At 42.9% G+C, this 20099-nt stretch overlaps 2 long non-coding RNA genes across 3 annotated transcripts in view; one reads left to right on the forward strand and one right to left on the reverse strand.

The window, feature by feature from the left end:
- Positions 1-18422, reverse strand: part of LOC309868619 — a 74288-nt gene extending 55866 nt beyond the window's left edge. For both annotated transcript variants that reach the window (XR_014313752.1, XR_014313753.1), the window contains exon 1: positions 18327-18422. This is a non-coding gene — a long non-coding RNA (uncharacterized lncRNA). The remainder of the gene's footprint in view (positions 1-18326) is intronic.
- Positions 140-12319, forward strand: LOC309868620. Its single transcript, XR_014313754.1, has 3 exons — positions 140-257; positions 8179-8311; positions 12232-12319. It is a non-coding gene; the product is annotated as an uncharacterized lncRNA (long non-coding RNA).
- Positions 18423-20099: the final 1677 nt, after the last annotated feature.

The raw sequence follows: 20099 nt of genomic DNA on the forward strand, positions 1-20099 counted from the left end.
CTTTGCTTCTATGGGTCACAAAGCAAAATTGTAAGGCTGTTGTTATGTATTCATTTATTTGTGAAGTCATTATAGAACACCCACCATATACCAAGGCACCAGGCTTTGGGAATTTAAGACTGAATACGCATGGAGTCATTTGACCAGTGGGGCTCGTATTCTTATGTGAGCTGCACATGCTAAGATCTACTTTGTTCCAGAATTTCCCTGATATACGAAGTAAGAATGTGATTTCTGCCCTTCTATCCAGGTCCTAGGTAAGTTGAGATTATTTGCTTCAGTTCTGACTTCCATGCTTGCAATAACATACCAAAGTCTTCTGAAGACAAAATAATTAGCACACCATCACTTAAACATGCACTTCCTTCTTTCCCAGTCTTTAACGTTCTCTCTGCTTGGCCATTTTGTTTGTGCAGTGAATATAGAAATATTTTAACCCATCATAAGTGGAGGCAAAGCTGTGCAATTTTAAAAAATACAATAACTGGGGGGGAGGGGGCACCAGGGTGGCTCAGTCGGTTAAGCTTCTGACTCTTGATTTCAGCTCAGGGCATGATCTCAGGGTTGTGGGATCCATCTCCACATCTGGTTCCAGGCTCAGCGCGGACTCGGCTTGTCTCTCTCCGTCTGATCCTCCTCCTGCTCACTTTCTCTCTAGAATCAATCAATCAATCAAACAATGGCAGCAGAGAAGAAGAGTATAGATCTGCTGGTATTGTCACCTAAATATACCTTCATGTTCGCCGGTATTGGGTCAAAAATATATTTGGGAAGGGGCATTACTTTGATAACTGGGAAGCCCTTGTCGAGTCCCCCCAAAATCTAGATGCCAAGAAAATGAGCGTCTCCCCTTAGGGTGAACATTTTTTTGTCCTCTGGATAAATTGTAACCCAGTATTCTGGGTTCCGGAGACAGAACAGGATGACTACAACAGATCCCATTTTATAATTCCTGAAGTAGTGAAACTTCAGCTTTCCCCTACTGGACATTTGGAGAGAAGAAGGAGAAAAATCAAGAAATGACAACTCAGGGGCACCTGGGTGGCTCAGTGGGTTAAGCCGCTGCCTTCAGCTCAGGTCATGATCTCAGGGTCCTGGGATCGAGCCCCGTATCGGGCTCTCTGCTCAGCAGGGAGCCTGCTTCCCTCTCTCTCTCTCTTTCTCCCTCTCTGCCTGCCTCTCTGCCTACTTGTGATCTCTGTCTGTCAAATAAATAAATAAAATCTTTAAAAAAAAAAAAAGAAATGACAACTCAAAGGGAAACTTTCATATTAATTAATTTGTTGTATAATGTTCTTTATTTGGTGTGATTCAAAGTGGATTTTACAATCAATTACATTGCATGAGACACTTAACAGGCACACTCTAGACTCCATACCACACTGCCTAGCCTTTATTACCTGGACGGTAAACCTAAACAAATGGATGTATAATGATTTGTAGACAATTCCCATGCAATAACTCTATTATTAAATCTAAGGCGTTATTAAGGGTTAATTATATTTTAAATTATTGAGATTTTACAATGATGTAATATACGGAGAAGATATTTATCTCCTCCAGTTTGTCCTATAATTACTAACCTCCATGAACTTCTCTCTTTAATTCTGCCTTTCTCCTTGCTAAATAATCTCTCTGATGGAATCCTACGCCTACAGCCCAAGACGACTCTTTCTGCTTGAGACCTTTCATATCGTCCTTATCCATCTTTCTTCTTCTCCATCTTTACCCGAGATCTTGTCACTATCTTCAAAGGGAAAACTGGCTTTTTAAGGCAATAGTTCTCACCCCTCCCTTACTTTTCTCCTCACCCAAATCCTTCTCTTCACTGCTCCTTATCTCCCTCAAAGTTCTAGACATCTAAAGCACTAACTGCGTCATTTCGTCCCCATCAAGGCTGCTCAGTAATTTCACCTCTTTTTTCTCCCATGCTCATCGGTATTTTGCTGTTGTTCTGTTCCTATTCCCAGCTGCCCAACATACATGTTTCCTAAACTGTCAGCATTTCCTAAATTGAATTAGAGTGAAAGCTCCAAGGTACATTTGTTTCCAACACTTCATCTCTTTCTTTTAGCTTCCCCTACAAACTCCTACAAATATATTGGACCTTCATTACTTTTATTTTTCTCCATTAAAATGGGACCTAGTCTCTCCCTTTTGAGGCTGTTTTTAGCAACTGCTAACTAGGTCTTTTACATCTTCCTTTCTTTTCCTGCCATGTAGTTTTTGTATTCTGATGCAAATGTTCACCTCTACCTTCAGAGATCTCTTTAGACATCTCTCCCACGTCTTCTCAAGACTTCTCCTTTTGCAAATGCAATAGTTTTTATTAAGTACCCGCTGTGTGTCAGACACTGTTCTAGACCCAAAGGCTAGAGAGAATAGCAACATAGTCAAGATCCCCATCCTCATGGAGCTTGCAAGTAGAAAGAGGCTGACAATAAAAACTATATAAGGGAAAATAGTAATCATAAAAAATAAAGAATATTACACATTCAGAGAAGAAAATCAAAGTGGGTAATGCCATAGAGAGTGACCAGAGAAGAGAAGAGCCATACTTTAGATGCCATGTGCAGGGGAGACTTATCTGAAGAACTGATATATAAGTCAACAATGAGTAATGGGAAGAAGTCAACCATGTGACCACAAAGCCATAAAGGACCTGGAGGAAGAATATTCCAGAAAGTAGGCATGGAAAACTCCAAATCCTGGTGGTTGGGAACAAGCTTGAGTTATTCAAGGAACAAAAGGAAAAGGGGAAGTGTGGGAGCTTCGTGAGCCCCTGGGGGAGCAGGAGAAGACTGCCCAGGTAGACATTGCCAGCTGCATACCACGTACAGGCTTGGACTGTATCACCACTGTGGCCTATGTCCATCGACTTCAGCCCTCCCGGCACTAAACATGGCGTCTTCCAGGTTCCATAACCGAGTACCCAAATTTCTACAAACACATTCCACATTTTATCCAATCCCAGAGACCAAAGAACAAGGCCAGACATCAGTGTCTTCCCACTTTCACATCGACATCAAAAGAATCTAAGGAAATACACCCAAATGTTACAATACTTAACTCTCACTACCGGACACTTTTCTTCAGCCTTTCTGTCATTTTCCAACTCTTCTGTCATGCGCGCTACTTATGTAATCACAAAGCCAACGCACGATTTGAAAATAAACAGAAGCTACGAAACATCTTTGCCTCTTTGCCTCTTGGCATTTGTTATTTCTCATCAGCGGGTTCATCCGTTTTTTCATCCTGAAAGTAATCGCGTGCTCTTTCTCTGAAGTCTCCTTCGTCCTTTACAATTATCTTGGAACACCGGGGTGAGTTGTTTCCCCAGGAACTGAGCGGTTGCCTGGGTGCACAGGTAGGACTGCACCTGTGGGGCAGACACGGGGCCTGCGGTCACATGCTGCCAACTGAGCTGAAGCTGCTCCTGCTTGGTGCTCGGGATACCATCCTCATTTAAATGGTTAAGAGGAAACAGGACGCGACATGTAAAATGAAACTTCTCAAGCCTTTACCTGACGAGATAAGGCTGAAGTCATAAACATCAGACAGAGTTCAGAAATGAAATCTGGGATCAGCTCTGGATCCTCTGCAACCCTAGAAGTTTCCAATGGGCCATTGGCAAGCCAAGGGGACTGCCATGGACTGGAAATTATTTTCCAGCCATTTCTTCCAGGGGTCCCACCAATTTAAAAATTCTGTATTTATTTGGTAAGTCAGAGTGAGTGAGAAAAAGAGAGAGAGAAGAATGGGGGGGGGGGAGAAAGAGAGAGAGAGAGAGAGAGATGAATTCCTGCCAAGTCTAAGGTCTCTATTAAAAAAAAAAAAAAAATGCCCGAAGTACGCCTGTTCAGCCACAGCACATCTGGGAATTGTTTGAAGGATAATGACAGTAATAATTATGATTACTTACACTTAATTCTCCCTCACAGGGGCGCTGTGAAGATTAATGAGTTAATGCTCGTAATGTGTTTTTGGTTCCTCGATGAAAGCTCCCATAAAAGCCCAGATTATTATTATGGTTATTGTTGTTTATATTAGACCATTCCTGTGGAAGGCTTTCCTTCCCTGTCGTCCATACGTTCCCATCATAAAGCACAACCGCTTCTCTACTAACAGCCCCCCCGGCTCCAGGAGCAGTCACATCAGGCAAGAAGGCCCCATTTCAAGAAAGAAATGGCAAGCAAGATCATTGCCGGCCGCTGCCTGGGTCCCTCTTGCCTGCTAGACTTCATTCCATACTCTTAACTAAACCATAAGGAAAGTAGTGAGTAGTTTCATGGCCCAGATGAGAAATATACTGACAGTGTAAATATCTTCTAAAATCGAGAGTCTGAAGACAAATCCTGTGGATTACTCACCAAATCAGCAGAGAATTCTTTAAAATGTTTAAACGAGGCTCATAGAATAGCTTGCTCAAAACCAAAAGCACATAAAGGTAATCAATCAATAGATTGTCATATAACACTTGTTTATTCATTTTCTTAAAGAAAAGCATTGCAAACCTGTTTGTTCCCTACACATAGGCCTATCCTGAACACTGTTGAACAAGACAGGGTCTCTATCCTTAAGAAGATGGTTGTTGAAAGGTATCATATGAGTCACCTGAACGTGATCTGGTCGGGAGAGTAGAGCACTGTTTCAAAAGCAGCAGCTATACCTCTGGAAAGGAAAGGTGACACATTCCCTAGGGTAAATCTCCGGTCCCCATCTTTAGTTGCAATCAAAAATGGCAATTTACTTGCTCAACAAAGAAAACATTTTTCTGCAGGGCTAAAAGAGGAATGAGACTCCATAAAATTCCTTTTTGCATGGCACATGTGTAAGGACAAATGTATGTAATGTGTCTGATTCCTTAAAGATGCCCGATAATATATAAATAAATGCAATTGTCCCTGAAAAAAAGAAAAAGATGTCGAAGAAGAACGTCCTTTTCTCTTCTACTGTAGTGTCTCATTTCTCAACTTAAAAAGGTCATTCCTGGGGTGCCTGGGTGGCTCAGTCAGTGAAGCATCTGCCTTCGACTCAAGTCATGATCTCAGGGTCCTGAGATTGGGTCCCTCACTGGGCTCTGAGCTTGACAAGGAGTCTGCTTCTCCCTCTCCCTGCCCCTCTGTCCCTCCCTCCAATTGTGCACGCCCTCTCTTTCTCTCTCACTCTCTCAAATAAATAAATAAATAAATAATAAAAAAGTCTTTTTTAAAAAAACTGTCATTCCTTAGTTCTGTAGGGTCCTGTAATCATGAGAGGAGGAAGAAACTTAGGATAAAATCAAGACCCTCCCTCCCTCTGCTTCTATATCTTAGAAGCTGCTAGTTACCTACTCAGTAGCTATTCCCCCTTCTTCCATAGAAACAGAATCTTAATTTTAGTGGGGCACTTTGCCACTAGGAAAACAAGACCACGTTTCCAGCCTACCTTGAAGGTAGGTGTGGCCATATGACTAAGTTCTGGCTAAGAAGAAGCTGGCAGTGAAGTTCTGCAGGAGCTAGGTCAGTTGGCAAGCATCTCTTCTATCCTTCCCACTGCTTCCTCTTTCCTTTTGCCTGGAAATTTGACCCAGCAGTAGAAACTATAGTAGTGATTTAGGACCATGAGCAGAACTCAAGGATGAAAGGCAAAATAATGCCTTCAACAAAGCTGTCTATGTCTAAATCCTTGGAACTATAAATAAGTGATGTGTCATGGCAAAGGGGAATCAGGGTTGCAGATAAATGGGATAAACATTACTGATCAACTGACCTCCAAGTAGAGAGATTATCATGAATTACCCAGGCCAGTCCCAAGTAATCACAAGAATCCTTAATAGGAGACGTGGGAAACAGAAGAAAAGCTGAGAGATGGCTGAGTAAGGATGATGCTGCTGGCTTTGATGGATAGAGCAGGGGACCATGAGCCAAGGAATGCAAGCAGCCTTTCCTTGCAAAAGGCAAGGAAACAGAATTCCCTTTAGTGCATCCCAAAGGAACGCCGACCACCTGCTCATAGTCCAGGAAGATTTTGAAATCTTGACCTCCAGAACTGCAAGGTCAATAAATCTGTGCTGTTTTAAGCTCCTGGGTTGGCAGTCATTTGTTATAGCAGCTACCAGAAACTCATACACTAGTACTGAGGACAGGAGAGCAAAAGAGAGATGGCCCTGTGTCCACATGACTCTGGAGAGTGGTCATCCCAGCCCTGGGTGACCTAACTCCAGGCTCCTTTTATGTGAAAGAGTAATGCCTTTTGTGTTTAACCCACAGTTATTTGGGGCTTTCTTTTATATGTAGCCAAAAACAACTCCTGGCTGATGCACTACTGATTCAGATCCCTGGGGCATCTGGGTGGCTCAGTCATTTAAGTGTCTAACTCTTGATTTCGGCTCAGGTCATGATCTCAGGGTTGTGAGACTGAGCCCCGTGCCCGCTTAAGATGCTCTCTCCTCCTTTCTCTCTGCCCTTCCCTTCTATCTCTGCCTCTCTAAAAAGAGAGAGAGAAAAAGAGAGAGAAATCCCTGAAGATTGAGAGATGTTTTATTTAATGCCATTAAACCAATATTCAGAATGAGAAGAGCCCAAGCTCTCCCAACCCCCGTGTTTATGATTTGCCCAGCCTGCACAGCAGTGATTCTCAAACTTTAGCTTGCATTGGAACCATCAGGAAGGCTTGTTAAAACACAAATGGCTGGGCCCCACCCTAGAGTTTCTGACTCAGCAGCCTGGGGTAGGGCCAAGGGACCAAACTTTGAGAATACGCTACCGCTGGACCAAACTCGGCTAACTCCTCTTCCTCTTCCATGGCCAGACCCAGAGCCAAAATCCAGCCCTCGTGACCACGTACCTGGAATGCCATATAGTTGGCCACCTTGTCCCTGGGGTCCCAGCTTATGGACCTCCCCATCCCCCGCAACCTAATTTCGCTTCCCCACATCTTCTTACTGTTTCAAAACCCTGATAGCTTCCTACTCTTTATTCGATTAACTCCAAATCCCTCTGTGGGACTTTTCAGACTCACAATCCCCTGCCCTCTCTCCTTACCTACCCCCAACCAGCCATCTCTCTTATTTTATAACCCAGGGGACTAGGAGCACGTCCAGAGAAAAGCTGGCCAGGTCCAAGCCTTTGACAGATCCCAGCTGGAAACCAATGACCATTCCCCTTCTCCACAAGCTTCCTGAGAATGCCCATCGCCCACCCGAGGGAACAAGGCCCCCAGTCCCTTGCAAGAAGCCCATGGCAGGTTCTGCTCCAGGGAAGCAGCAGCAACACCATGGAAACTCGGGCTGAGGTGAGAACATAATGTGCATTTCAACTAATTACTCCAGAAAGGGAACGCAGCCAGGAGGACCTGAGATTGTTTGTGTGCTGTTATTCTGAATTTTGAAAGAGAGGGCAAACTTTGAGGAAATTGGCAGCAACTTCCCCCGGCTCCAGCCAAAATGGCATTCTGTCCTCCCTAAAGCAGCTGTGTGGCTGCGGGCGGCAGCTCTTGCCTTTCTTTGTGTGCACAGAAGGATGCAAGGCATGGGGCACCCGGGAGGCTGGGGGCAGCTCCCAACTCCCAGGAGGAGGGATGGGGCGGCGTGGGGCCGAGGAGCGCCACACGATCCACCAGCTCGAGACGTGGTGTATTTTAGGGTCTCTGTTGTCTGCTCTCCTCAACATCAGTCTTCAAATAAATATTAGCTGTGCCCTTGCCAGGAAAGCTGGTACCTGGATCACTGAGGGCTTTTCTCTGAGAAGGAGAGCTTTTCATCTGTGGATGGCACGTTTTTTTGCTCCGGCTCCATTAAAAAAAGAATTAGTTCTTTTGTGTCTTTGTGCTCAGTCTGGTCTGCTTTCTTCCATTTCTCCTTCGTGCTATTTATTCATGGAAACCTTCCCTCGCTCTAAAAGGGATTTGCTTCTGCTTGGATTTTTTCATTGCCCCACCATGGGGCTCCATCTGCCCTCCCCTGCCACGGTCCCAGAACGACCTAGAGTCTGACGCTCCCCTGCCTTCAGAACCATACCACTCCCTTGTGAGTGTGCCCAAAACTGTGGCTTTGAATGGCGACTCTTCCAACAAATGCTCGTCGAGGTTCCTGTCTTTCGTGGGCAACCCTCCCTGTCTGGGGCATCCTGGAAGCAGCCTCACTTGCTTGCTTTCTGGTTAAGGGTCCAAAAACAAAAAAATCCTTTCTCCCATCAGGAGCTGCATGGGGGGGCCAGCAGGCCAAGGTATGGGGCTCCTTCCCAAGACCCTTCCTCAGTGACCCTGCCAGGATGGTTTGGAGAGAAGAGACACAGCTGCAGAGTGTGATAGAAACTCGAAGATACAAAAGGTATTTACTTTTATTGAAAGTCTCTTCCCCCATGTTCATTGACTCAACCCTCCGGTTCTTCCTTTTCTTCACCCAGAGACCTACTGTTTTTGCTTCCTCGGAGTGACTAATCTCTGCACAATTTCAGTGGGAGGAAAGTGAAACCTTTGCCTTGAGTAATTTTAGTAAACTTTATATTCTCCTACCTGGATTTCATCATGGGAAGGTAACTGGAAGATCACCACTCAAAAAGGGAGCGGGGTGGGGGGGAAGGAAAGAAGGAGAAACAGCAATCTGAACAAGGAAGGACCTGAACACAGAGGACAGAGTCAGGTTCCCCCATTACAAACATTCCCAGAGAAACTTTGGGCTCTGTAAGCTTCAGGGTAACACACCCTGAAATGGATGGTAATTACTCTGTAGTTTTTTGAGGCTTCCTTTGTGTAGGATGTTGAGGGAAGGAGGGAAGAGGGTAGCTGACTTTTTATGGGCGATGGAAATTTCAGGTGAACTGAAAGCCCCTGGCAAGCAGGCATCTTTTCTCGGTGTTTCCTTGTTTTTGCCCCAGACCGGGAAGCCATGGCCTTCCTGGCTGTTTCATGGAATTTCTGTGTGGTCTTGGTCTTACTCAATTAACCTCTCCTCTTCTGCATTTCATCATGCGTGTATGGGTATAAGATCAACTTCAAAGAGGTCCAGGGCCTAATTAATGTCTCTAGGGTGCCCAGAGACTCTTGGATGGAAAAAAATAAAACCACCACCTGTATGCAGAACTGAGACTGCATGACAGCAGGTGGAAATTATTACTATTAAATGTGACTCCTTGTCAGAATACTTGGCAAACTCCTCCTCTAGGGCATGAGAAATGTCAAGTTGATGAGAATAGGCTTCCTCTGTGACTGATGCTTTCTCTCTCTCTCTCTCTCCTTTTCCTCTCTCTTTCTCTGTCTTTTTAACTTGTGAGCAAATGACCATGCTACAAGAGGAAGCAGTATAACCAACAGAAAACGAAAAGTGAGAGTAAAACACCAAAAAGCGTGATGTAATGAACAGCTTTAGGAGAGGACAAATTCGCTTCGCAAACACACCTTCACTCTACTATGTCGGCTTCTTCATCCATCTCTCCTCTCCATGCCCCATCAGTGGGTCTCCCCAGGGTCAGAGCCATGCTGAAAATCAGTGCAACATGGATGCGATGAGGCTTCCGAGGTCAGGAAGATAATCCTTTACACTAACTTCTCAAAAGAATCGTTCAGGGGCGCCTGGGTGGCTCAGTGGGTTAAAGCCTCTGCCTTACACTCAGGTCATGATCTCAGGGTCCTGGGATGGAGCCCCACGTTGGGCTCTCTGCTTGGCGGGGAGCCTGCTTCCCCCTCTCTCTCTGCCTGCCTCTCTGCCTACTTGTGATCTCTGTCTGTCAAATAAATAAATAAATTCTTTAAAAAAAATAAAAAAAGAATCATTCAAAACCTTTACCAATCCTGACCATCTTCCCATGAGTTACTTCATGAAGAGTCAATTAATGGCAATTAATTAATTTTAAGAGTCAATTAATTAATTTTAAGCCCTCCAACTGGCCTTCATCTCATGTCAATGGACAACAGTACCATCTTTGCTGTGAGCATAACAAGACTGCAGGATTTTCCTTCAGGGAAGATGGCTGGGTAAAGTCAAACCTACATTTGTTCATTCATCTATTTAACACATATTTATGGGGTTCCCTTGGAGTGATGAGCACCCTGTTTCAGAGCACATGGGGACGCGAAGACAAAGCAGACAGATCGTTGGTGTATTGGACTAGCTGAAAATGGGTTCCTAAACCACTTACACAGCAGGATAGATAGGAATGTAGTTATTAAGTCTTATATGATGGAGATGGTCTCGGCCAGGGATTTTTTAAACTCAACAAAGAAACAAAAGGGAGAAAACGGCTGAATGTCATTAGGTTTGGTTGGTGCTGTCTGTTTTTTGTAAGGTATCCTTCCTTTCTGGATACATTAGGATCCCTTTTTACACTACACTAACCTCCAGGTCACCTTATCGACAAAATCTCCTCATTCTCCTCCCTGTTATTTCCTATATTCTTATTGGCTTTCTATTTTTCATGTAATGTGTATTGGAACTCACCAATAACAATCTTTTGAGTGTTGAAAACAGACAAGCTAAAGTAATGTATCAGTCAGGGTTCTCCAGGGAACCACAGCCAATCAGAAACATATATACATGTATACATATATATGTATATATACATATAAACATATGTATATGTGTACATATGTATATATGTTTCTGATTGGCTGTATATATGGCATATATATATGTTTATATATATGTATATATGTTTATATATATATGGAGGCTAGCAAGTCCAAATTTTCAGGGTGGGCTGGTAAGCTGGACACCCAGCAAAGCCAGTCTGCCAGTTTGAGTCCAAAGGCTGTCTGCTATAGAACCAGGACAAGCCGGTATTATAGGTAAAGTTGGCTGTCTGCTCTTATTTTGTGAAGGTCAGCCTTTTTGTTCTTCAGCTGATTAGATAAGGCCGACTCACATTATGGAGCAAAATCTGCTTTACTCAAAGTTCTCCATTTTTTTTCTTTATTTTTTTTTAAGATTTTATTTATTTATTTGACAGACAGATCACAAGTAAGCAGACAGGCAGGCAGAGAGAGAGAGAGAAGCAGGCTCCCCGCTGAGCAGAGAGCCCGATGCGGGGCTCGATCCCAGGACCCTGGGACCATGACTAGAGCCAAAGCAGAGGCTTTAACCCACTGAACCACCCAGGTGCCCCAAAGTTCACCAATTTAAATGTTCATCTCTTTAAAAACACTCTCACTGAAACACCCAGACTAATGCTTAATCAAATATCTAGGCACCTTGTACCCTAGGCAAACTGACACATAAAATTAATATCATAGGTAAAAAGCCCTATACCAACACAATTTTTTTACTTCTTTTTTTTCTTTATATCTTATGTGAAGTGTTTATTCATATCTTTTGCTTATTTTTTAATGAGTTGTTTGTTTTCTAATTAGGTTCTGAGAGTATATACATATATACGTAGATAGTTTTAAAATTTTTAATTAAAAATTAAGTATGTGATTTGCAAATATTTCCCCCATCTGTGGTTTGTCTTTTCATTCCCTTAAAAGTACAAAACTTCTTGATTTTGATGAAGTCCAATTTATTAATTTTTTTCTATGATCAACTTTTTTTTTTTAATTTATTTTCAGTGTAACAGTATTCATTGTTTTTGCACCACACCCAATGCTCTATGCAATCCGTGCCCTCTCCGATACCCACCACTGGTTCCCCCAACCTCCCACCCTCCCCCCGCCCCTTCAAAACCCTCAGATTATTTTTTTACTTCTTGTAGTATCTTTCCCTATCAGAGTATTTATAACTATCCCTCTCCATTTTATAATGTTACGAAGAAGATAGCAAACACATGACTAGTGAACAAATTAAATATTCTAGGTTCAGTCTTATTCTATCTGCTACCATTCTTGATGAATTGTCATACCATTTAAGTATATTTCTTAAATGCAAAAGATGCTAGCTCCAAACATATGTTTCCAAAATCTATTATAATACCTTAGTGCTACAATTTTAAAAAAATAGATGGATTTCTTAAATAACTGAAAAATAACAGATTGCCCTCCCCCCCTCAAGTTCCACCCAATCTTCTCTTTTGAAATCAAGAAAATGCCAATGCCTCAAAGAGCTACTGACCTACTTCATTACTTGATGTCCCACATAGACTGGGGAAGGGAGCAGAGCATAAATCACGGGCACTCCCTGCTTTCAAAAAAGGAAGCTGGCTTTGGAAGAAAGGAGCACCTCACTGCAAGGAAGTTGCATCACATACATTTAATCTGCAAGAGCATTTGACCTCTTTTGAAGTAGGCAGCAAATAATCATGATTTTCATTTGCTTTGCAGGTACAGATGATGTTGTGACAACGACTTCAGATAAAATTACACACCATAATCATTAACTACAAGTTACAGATTGGCAGCAGGGCCATAAATACAGTAGGTATACAACAAATGCTTGTTAAAGTTACATTTTGTTTTTCAACAAAATGTAGTTTGAAATGAGTCATTGCAATACTGATGTTTGTTAATTCATTTAACCAATATACATGGTTGAGTACTTTTTGTAGACTAAGCTCCTTTGAGAACATAAAAATGAGTAAGCCCTTATTCCTAGCCAGAGAAGTCCAGAGCCTGGTACACAAGATAGACGAGTCAACAGAGAACTAAAAGAACAAGGTGAAAGATGACACACAGGGGTATCTACTAAGGACTATCAAAGCAAAGAGGAATGACTTTCCCTAAACTGCCTTCTTTGAGTCATCACTGTGTAGATCATACCTAAAGTATTCTCACAAAGGATAGCTAGGGGTTGTATTCCAAAGTCAAAGCCATGATATATCAGTGAAGAGACATGAGAGAACTAGTAAAGATACGGAGTACTGATACTGCAGTAATCACTGATTACTCTTACGCCTGGTATCTACAGTCGGATAACAATAAATTATTTTTTCATCTCAACAACTTTGAACTAAGAATAATTTATATCAGAATTGGCGATCACACACGCTTTCCCTAGTACACTGCAACCTACTTAAGAGCTACGTTACATCTCTCTCTGACTAATCACTTTGTAGTCTGTGGTCAATAAATCCTTCCCCTGCCACATATGGTGCCAACTTTCACACAGTTCAAATTTCCAGTTGAAGGGCGGTAAGGCCCAGCAGAAAATGGTCCTCGTGTGAGACAATAGGTGACGTATCAAATGACTAGAGACCATTCTTGGTAACCGGTTGAGTTTTGCAGCAGGAGGTATTACATATACCCTATTTGTCTACTATCCTAGCACTCCTTGATCCAATCCTGTGGATTTGCTTTTCAGATATCAGACCTGGAAACAAAATCTTGAGCTATAAATGTTCCTTCAAGCAGCCTCATTATGCAAGTAAAGAATCACAGGCCAAAGTAACTTACCCAAAATGGCACAGTTAGAAAATGATGAAGCTAGAACTATAGTCTAGAGTTTCTTATTCTTTATTCTTATTCTGTCAAACTCTGAAGGGACTATTCGATAAAAATGCCATCCTGAAGGCAACATTAGTAACTGCCACTTGAATGATCTGGAATTCAGGATCAGTTAATAACTGGGTTGTTCTTTTATCAACAAATACATTGCACGTGGAAAACCAAAGTTCCCTGAAAGAAATTGGGGACACTGGAACAATCTGTAGAGATCAGGCAATGGTCATACTGTGGGAAATACGCAAGAACCCTAAGAGAAACATGGTCTTCTACAAAGCTTGGACTCTGTGAAGACAAGTGTTGTGTGGATTCATTTTTCTCCACAGTGCATAGCAACACCTGGCAATGGACGATCAACAAAGCCTTGTATGCCCAATGAGTGGCTCTGCACGGATCTTCACAATGACACAAATAAGGGGAATGCTCATGTGAATGGGTTATCGATATGGAGCACAGCACCTCCCTGAAGGTTGCACTATTTACAGAAACGAAGGGGAGTTGTTGGCATTCCCTCTGTTGAGTGATAACAACAGACCACACCTCATTGATTTGAAAGTTGATGGCCTTATTAAGAAAGAAATAGAATGTCTCAAACCGGAAATAGAATGTCTCTCTTTCCTTCAGATCTGCTTTAAAATGCACCTTTGCTGACCACTAACACTACTATTATCTCTTGTCATGAGTTTCATGAATGCATATGATTTTCACTTTCTGGCTTGAAACAAGTCCTCCCTTAAATGACCACTGGAGAGAGAGAGAGAGAACGAGAGCGAGTGCCTGTGTCAATCAACAAACTCCAAATAAAACAATGAACTTGATTTCCATTTCTAAGAGTAACATCCTAAGGCTCAAAGAACCATAGGAGTTTGGCCAAACTTAATAAAACAAGGAGAAGTCGACCAGCTCCTGGACTACCAGTTGTACAGGGCACACAACTGTCCAAGTTTTCAAGAGACACCTGGAAGCAAATAAAGAGAAAAATACTGCCAGTATTAATTGCATTAAGATTCAAGATTACACCTGCCATCACATCATAAACGCTCATTAGGTATTTGGCAACAAGAGCTGATATAAATGAAAAGAAAAGTGACATTCTGATTAAAAACCAAGATTTAAAAGACAGTTAATATCATGAAAAACTCTTCGAAATAAATTGGGACATGGAAAAGAGCTATATGATCCCAGCTGTACAAAAACTCTAAAATGTGTTTGCAATGCGTTATCTAACACTGCGTAACAAACTTCTCTAAAACTTAGTAGCTTAACCCAACAGGGCATTTAGTTTGTCCATGAATCTGTAATGGGGTCCGAGGTCGGTGGAGACAGCTCCTTTCTCCTCCACTCAGTGTTGATTGGGACAACCTGAAGCCTGGACCCAGAGTCATCCAAAGTTTTGTCCAGTCACATAAGTCGTGGTTGATGGTGGCTGTTGATTACAGCCTTGTGGGTCTCTCCTTTCAGTCTTCCTATAAAGGATAGTTTGGACTCCCTCACAGAATGGTGGCTGGATTCAAGAGCGAGCATCCCACCAGCAAGAGCGAGTCAGCCAGGAAGTAGCTGAATTGCATTCTCTACCCTCACCTTTGAAACCACACAGCCTCACTCCCAAGATTTCACAATAGAAGAGTATCAATGTTACCTTGCAAAAAGAGCATGTAGGATGGGGTATGCTTTGAGGTGACCATTTCTAGAATACACTCCACCACACAGAGGAAAAAACACTGAGAGTAGATATACCAAAATGTTCTGATTTTTCTTCAGTGTCCTGATAATGGCTTATCTACTTTTTTCTATCTGTTTTTCCAAATCTTAACAATTGGCATGCTTTCCTCTCATAATCATTGCTCTATCATATATTTGGTGGGAGTGAGGGGCAGCAATGGGAATGTAATCACTTTTTCCATAAGAAGCCTTTATTACTAGCAAAGTTTAGATTCTGAGATCCCCTTATCCAAGAGTTTAACTCATTCATTATGTATGCGCTAAGCTAACCTTCCCAGAGAAGGTTCTGATGTAAGGAATGCTTGGTGCTCAGAAAAACAAAACAAACAAACAGAAAAAAATGTTCCATATGATTGAAAACCTTTCCCTCCTAGATCTTACCCCTGAGGGAGATAACATGCATGGGAACATTTTAAAGGCTCTGGACTAGTCTGCTACAAAGACATTATTAATCCCGCTTACCCAGCATTTGAACCCAATGTTTGTGCAGTTCAAGACACTTGGAGGGTCTCCTTCCCTAAACCAGGATTTCTCAACCTCAGCCTCATTGACATTATGGGCTGGATAGTTTTTTGTGGTAGAGAATTGCTCTGCTAGAATTCCTCCCACTAGATGCCAGTTCCAACACCCACTCCTCTCCCAAACGCGTAAAAAAAAAATCTCCAGACATTTCCAAATGACCCCAGAGCACAAAATCACCCCTGGTTGAGAACTAGTTCTTCAAATTAATGAGCAAAATTGGTTATTTGCTTGCCAATTATGAAGAAAGAAAGGAAGGAGAGGGAGGGAGAGAAAGGAAAGATGAAAGGAAGAAAGAATGAGGCTTGCCCAGATAATTCAAGAAATCCGCGGAAGGTTGCTGTGGATGAGGTGACTAAGTACACAGGTGGGAGTCACCTCCAAAATCAAGCACACTCACTGACCAGAGACCCCTTCCACTAAGCAAGTAGCAAGAGCAAAACCAAAAATATTTGCTTCTATAGTTCTCATTTTTTTAAAAGATTGTATTGATTTGTTTTAGAAAGAGAGCATGAGTGGGGTGTCTGAAGCCTCTGCCTTCGGCTCAGGTCATGATCCCAGCGTCCTGGGTTCAAGCCCCGCATTGGACTCTCTGCTCTGCAGGGAGCCTGCTTCCCTTCCGCTCTCTCTCTGCCTGCCTCTCTGCCTGCTTGTGATCTCTGTCTGTCAAATAAATAAATAAAATCTTAAAAAAAAAAAAAAAGAAAGAAAGAAAGCAAGCGAGCATGAGTGGGGTGATAGGGGGAGCAGAGGGAGAGAGAGAATCCCAAGCAGACTCCTCACTGAGCACAGAGTCCAATGCTGGGCTTGATCTCATGACCCATGAGATCACAACCTGAGGCTAAACCAAGAGTCAGACACAACTGACTGAGTTGCCCAGGTGCTCTATAGTTCTCATTTTTAAAAACCTACAGTTATGATGTGCCTCGGTGGCTCAGTCAGTTAAGCATCTGCCTTCAGCTCAGGTCATGATCCCAGTGTCCCAGGATCAAGCCCCACATCAGGCTCCCTATTCACTGGGGAGGGTCCTTCTTCCTCTGCCCCTCACCTGACTCATGCTCTCTCTCTCTCTCTCTCTCTCTCAAATAAATAAAATCTTTTTAAAAATAAATAAATAATAAAAACCTCTCATCAGATCATGCCTATCCAGTCTAAATAACAAAAAGTTCTACCATGTTTACAAGAAGACTGACTTCCAGAACTTTTAAAGAAATAAACTTTTTTTTTCTTTAAAAGACATCCTGGGTTTGCTGCAAAGTTGAGCAGGTTTGCCAACTAGAAATCAAGGAACCGACTTTAATAAGCTATATATACGTTATTAGCAAATACATTATTTACATGTAAATAATGCCTTCTCTTAAAAATAGTTGATCTAGCTAATGATCTTACTTACAGAGCAATGTAAATATTAAAGTTTCTTCAAATTCATATCCACACTGGTGAGAGCCACAAATCCATTAAACGCCAACTCTTCAGAACTACCCAAAATATCCGCCCTTTCCCACGGGCTCTTCAGATACTGCAAATACCATTAAGTTCTCTAAACTTAAACAGAATCGTCCAAAAAAGAACAATAATGACAAAAAAAGATAGCAAAGGGCTGGAAAGAACCTGAAAAGGGATACCTTTTGAAATTTTAAGACCAGGGTAACATCAGAGATCACATGCCCAGCTTTCTTTGGAAAGCAACCTCCAGGGTGAACCCTGTGTTCCCTAAAGGTGTTCATATAGGACACCTAAAGGTGTTCCCTGGGCAATCCCCTCCCCTTGAGTGGGAGATCCGGACATTTGGTAGCTGCTTCTACCCAGTAGGATAGGGCAAAAATGATGGAATGCCACTCCCAAAATTAGGTTCTGTGTCCTCTCTTGCTTTTCCTGTGGGAAGCAGCCGCCATGTTCTGAACTGCTCTGTGAAGAGGCCCAGGATGTTGGGAAATGAGGGAGGCTTCCACAACCAACAGGGAACCGGGCTTCTCAGTCCAGTCTTGCACAAGGAACAGAACTCTTCCAAGAACCAAGTGAAGAAACTTGGCTCCTTCCCTGATGGAGCCTTTCGGTGAGGTCATTCCCCGATGTTGGCTTCACTGTAATAAACTCTTGAGAGGAAAGCCCTCTGCCTTGTTGTTCCTGGATTGACGCCCCACAGAGACAGTGAGGTTCCACAGGTTTATTGTTTGGGGATAATTTGTTTTATAGAAATAGATAATGTTACGGAGGGAACCATGTCCCTCAAAACTCGTATCCTCATGCTCTCAACCCCCAGGACCCCAGAGTGTGACTGTATTTGGGGACAGGACCTTGAAAGAGGTCACTGAGTTAGAATGAGGCCATAAGGATGAGTTCTATTGTGGTTTGGTGTCCTTGCAAGAAGAGAAAGAGAGGCCAGAGAGGCACACACACAGAGAAAGACTGCATGTGAGGACACAGGGAGAAGGCAGCCATCTTCCAGTCACCGAGATAGGCCTCAGGGAAAACCACACCCGCTGACACTATCATCGTGGTCTTTCCCCCTCTGGAACTATGAGGAATAAATCCCTGTGGTTTAAGCTCTTGGTCTTTGGTAATTTTCTGTCAGCCCTACCAAACCAATATAGATAATTAGCACACTTTCTTTTTCTTAACAGGTGGCACGTAGACTAGCCCACGGATGGCAAAAGGCATGGGCCAAACCTGGCCTTGCTGCCTGTCTGTGTAACAAAGATTCATTCGAACACGGCCATGCTCATATGTTTACTTACGTCTTCCCCTATATCCCCACCGCAAGGCTGGAGTCGAGTGGCTGTGACAGAAGCCATATGGCCCACAGAGCTTCTAATATTTACTCTCTGGCTCTATATGAGAAAAAGGTTGCTTGCTGACCCCTGGACTCAACAGTCTCCAAGGAATCAAGTATTCAGATTGCGCAATGTAGGCTTCTAGAACCCGGAACCCCTGACACCAGGATGACGATCTATACAGTCGGCATCTCAAAGGATGGTCCCAGGCCTAGCATCAGCAACATCAGCACCACCCAGAAACTGGCTAGAATGCACATTACCAGGCCTCACCCCAGACCCCCTGAATCAGAAGTTATTGGGGTGGACAATCTGTGTTTTAACAAGCTGTCCCCATCACGGATGGGAACCATAGCACGACATCATTCTCCCAGCTCACATCCTTGCATTGAAAACGTGGTAAAAATAGTTTTACTCTTTAAAAAAAAAAAAAAGAAGAAGGCAGATCAAAATGATGCCTACAAAAAGGGGGGTATTTTCCAAGGATGTGATCCAATGTTCCTTGATTAGAACGAGAAATGAAGGTGATAATAGGTACTCATAATATGATTCCTTTTTTTTTTTCATAATATGATTTCTTGATCGCTATCATTTATCTCCCTTTGTGGAATTAGAAAAAAAACAAACAAACCCACAGCTGTCAAAATGTGTGTTGACTTTAGCTGTCAGTTAGAAATGTCCTCTGCATTGTACGCCCTGACAGTGCTAACCTCCTCCAAGGAGAGACTGTTTTGCGTCCTATACTTGCCATATGCTAAAACAAAAGCAGGTTCAAAAATGCTCCTTCCCAGACCCAGTCCATAAAGTCTAATTTTGACTTAGATATTCAAACTGACCAAAGTAACAACACAAATTCAGGGCATTAAATCTATTTTCTAAAGGTAAGGGCTTAAAGAAAAAAAAAAGAGAGAGAGAGAGACAGGAAATGATGACGCCCACACACTCAGAAGAGGAATCCCAGGACCAAAAACCCATTTCCTGCCCTGCGAGGTAACAGAAACGTCTCCTCTTTATCTATAATCTGGTCCCTGTGCCACTCAGAATCAAGATCTAAGCCAAAATGTTGGTTCAGGGTTGGCAGAAGAATTCTGTTTCTTCTTTTCCTTGAAAAACACAGAACTAGAGTGGAGTCCCCTATCTTGTCTCTATGCATGAAAGAGGAGAAAGAATCATTTTCCATTCACCCCCCGTGAAGCCCTCGGCCCCACTCCTGCTCCACTCACCCATCCAAGCTGACCCTTCTGTGTGTTCGGCAGGTATGTCTGCTGCGAGGGCAGACCAGGGAGCGGTGAACCAGGGTTTTGCGTTCAGACTCGGTCCTGGTGCCCTCAAGGAACCTTCAACGATGCTGGGTTTTCTTCAAACCTAGCTCGAAACCAATAAGATCCAACCGCCCTATCAGTTCACTTTGAGGCCAGATGGATATGATTAGGAAGACAAATCAAGGTTTTGGGATCATCTGTTTCCTTGGGAATGTGAACGGCTCCAAAGGGTACCACTTGAGGAAACCTGCTTCTCTTTTACCTGCTATTTGACTTTTTCCTTCTGGTGTCAGGGCTCTAATGCTCTGTATGGAACCGGGGAGTGGGGGAGGGGGCTGTTGATTAGCCAATATGTGGCCCAGGGCACACATAATCCAGTTTGATCAATTTCCAAGTCTCGAACAAGGAAACGTGTATCAAATTATTAGACTCTTTTTCAAATCTGCCTCTAATCTAAGCTGAACTGTTGGTTCAA

The sequence above is a fragment of the Mustela nivalis genome (genome assembly GCF_964662115.1).
Source record: "Mustela nivalis genome assembly, chromosome: 7".
Lineage (NCBI taxonomy): Eukaryota > Metazoa > Chordata > Mammalia > Carnivora > Mustelidae > Mustela > Mustela nivalis.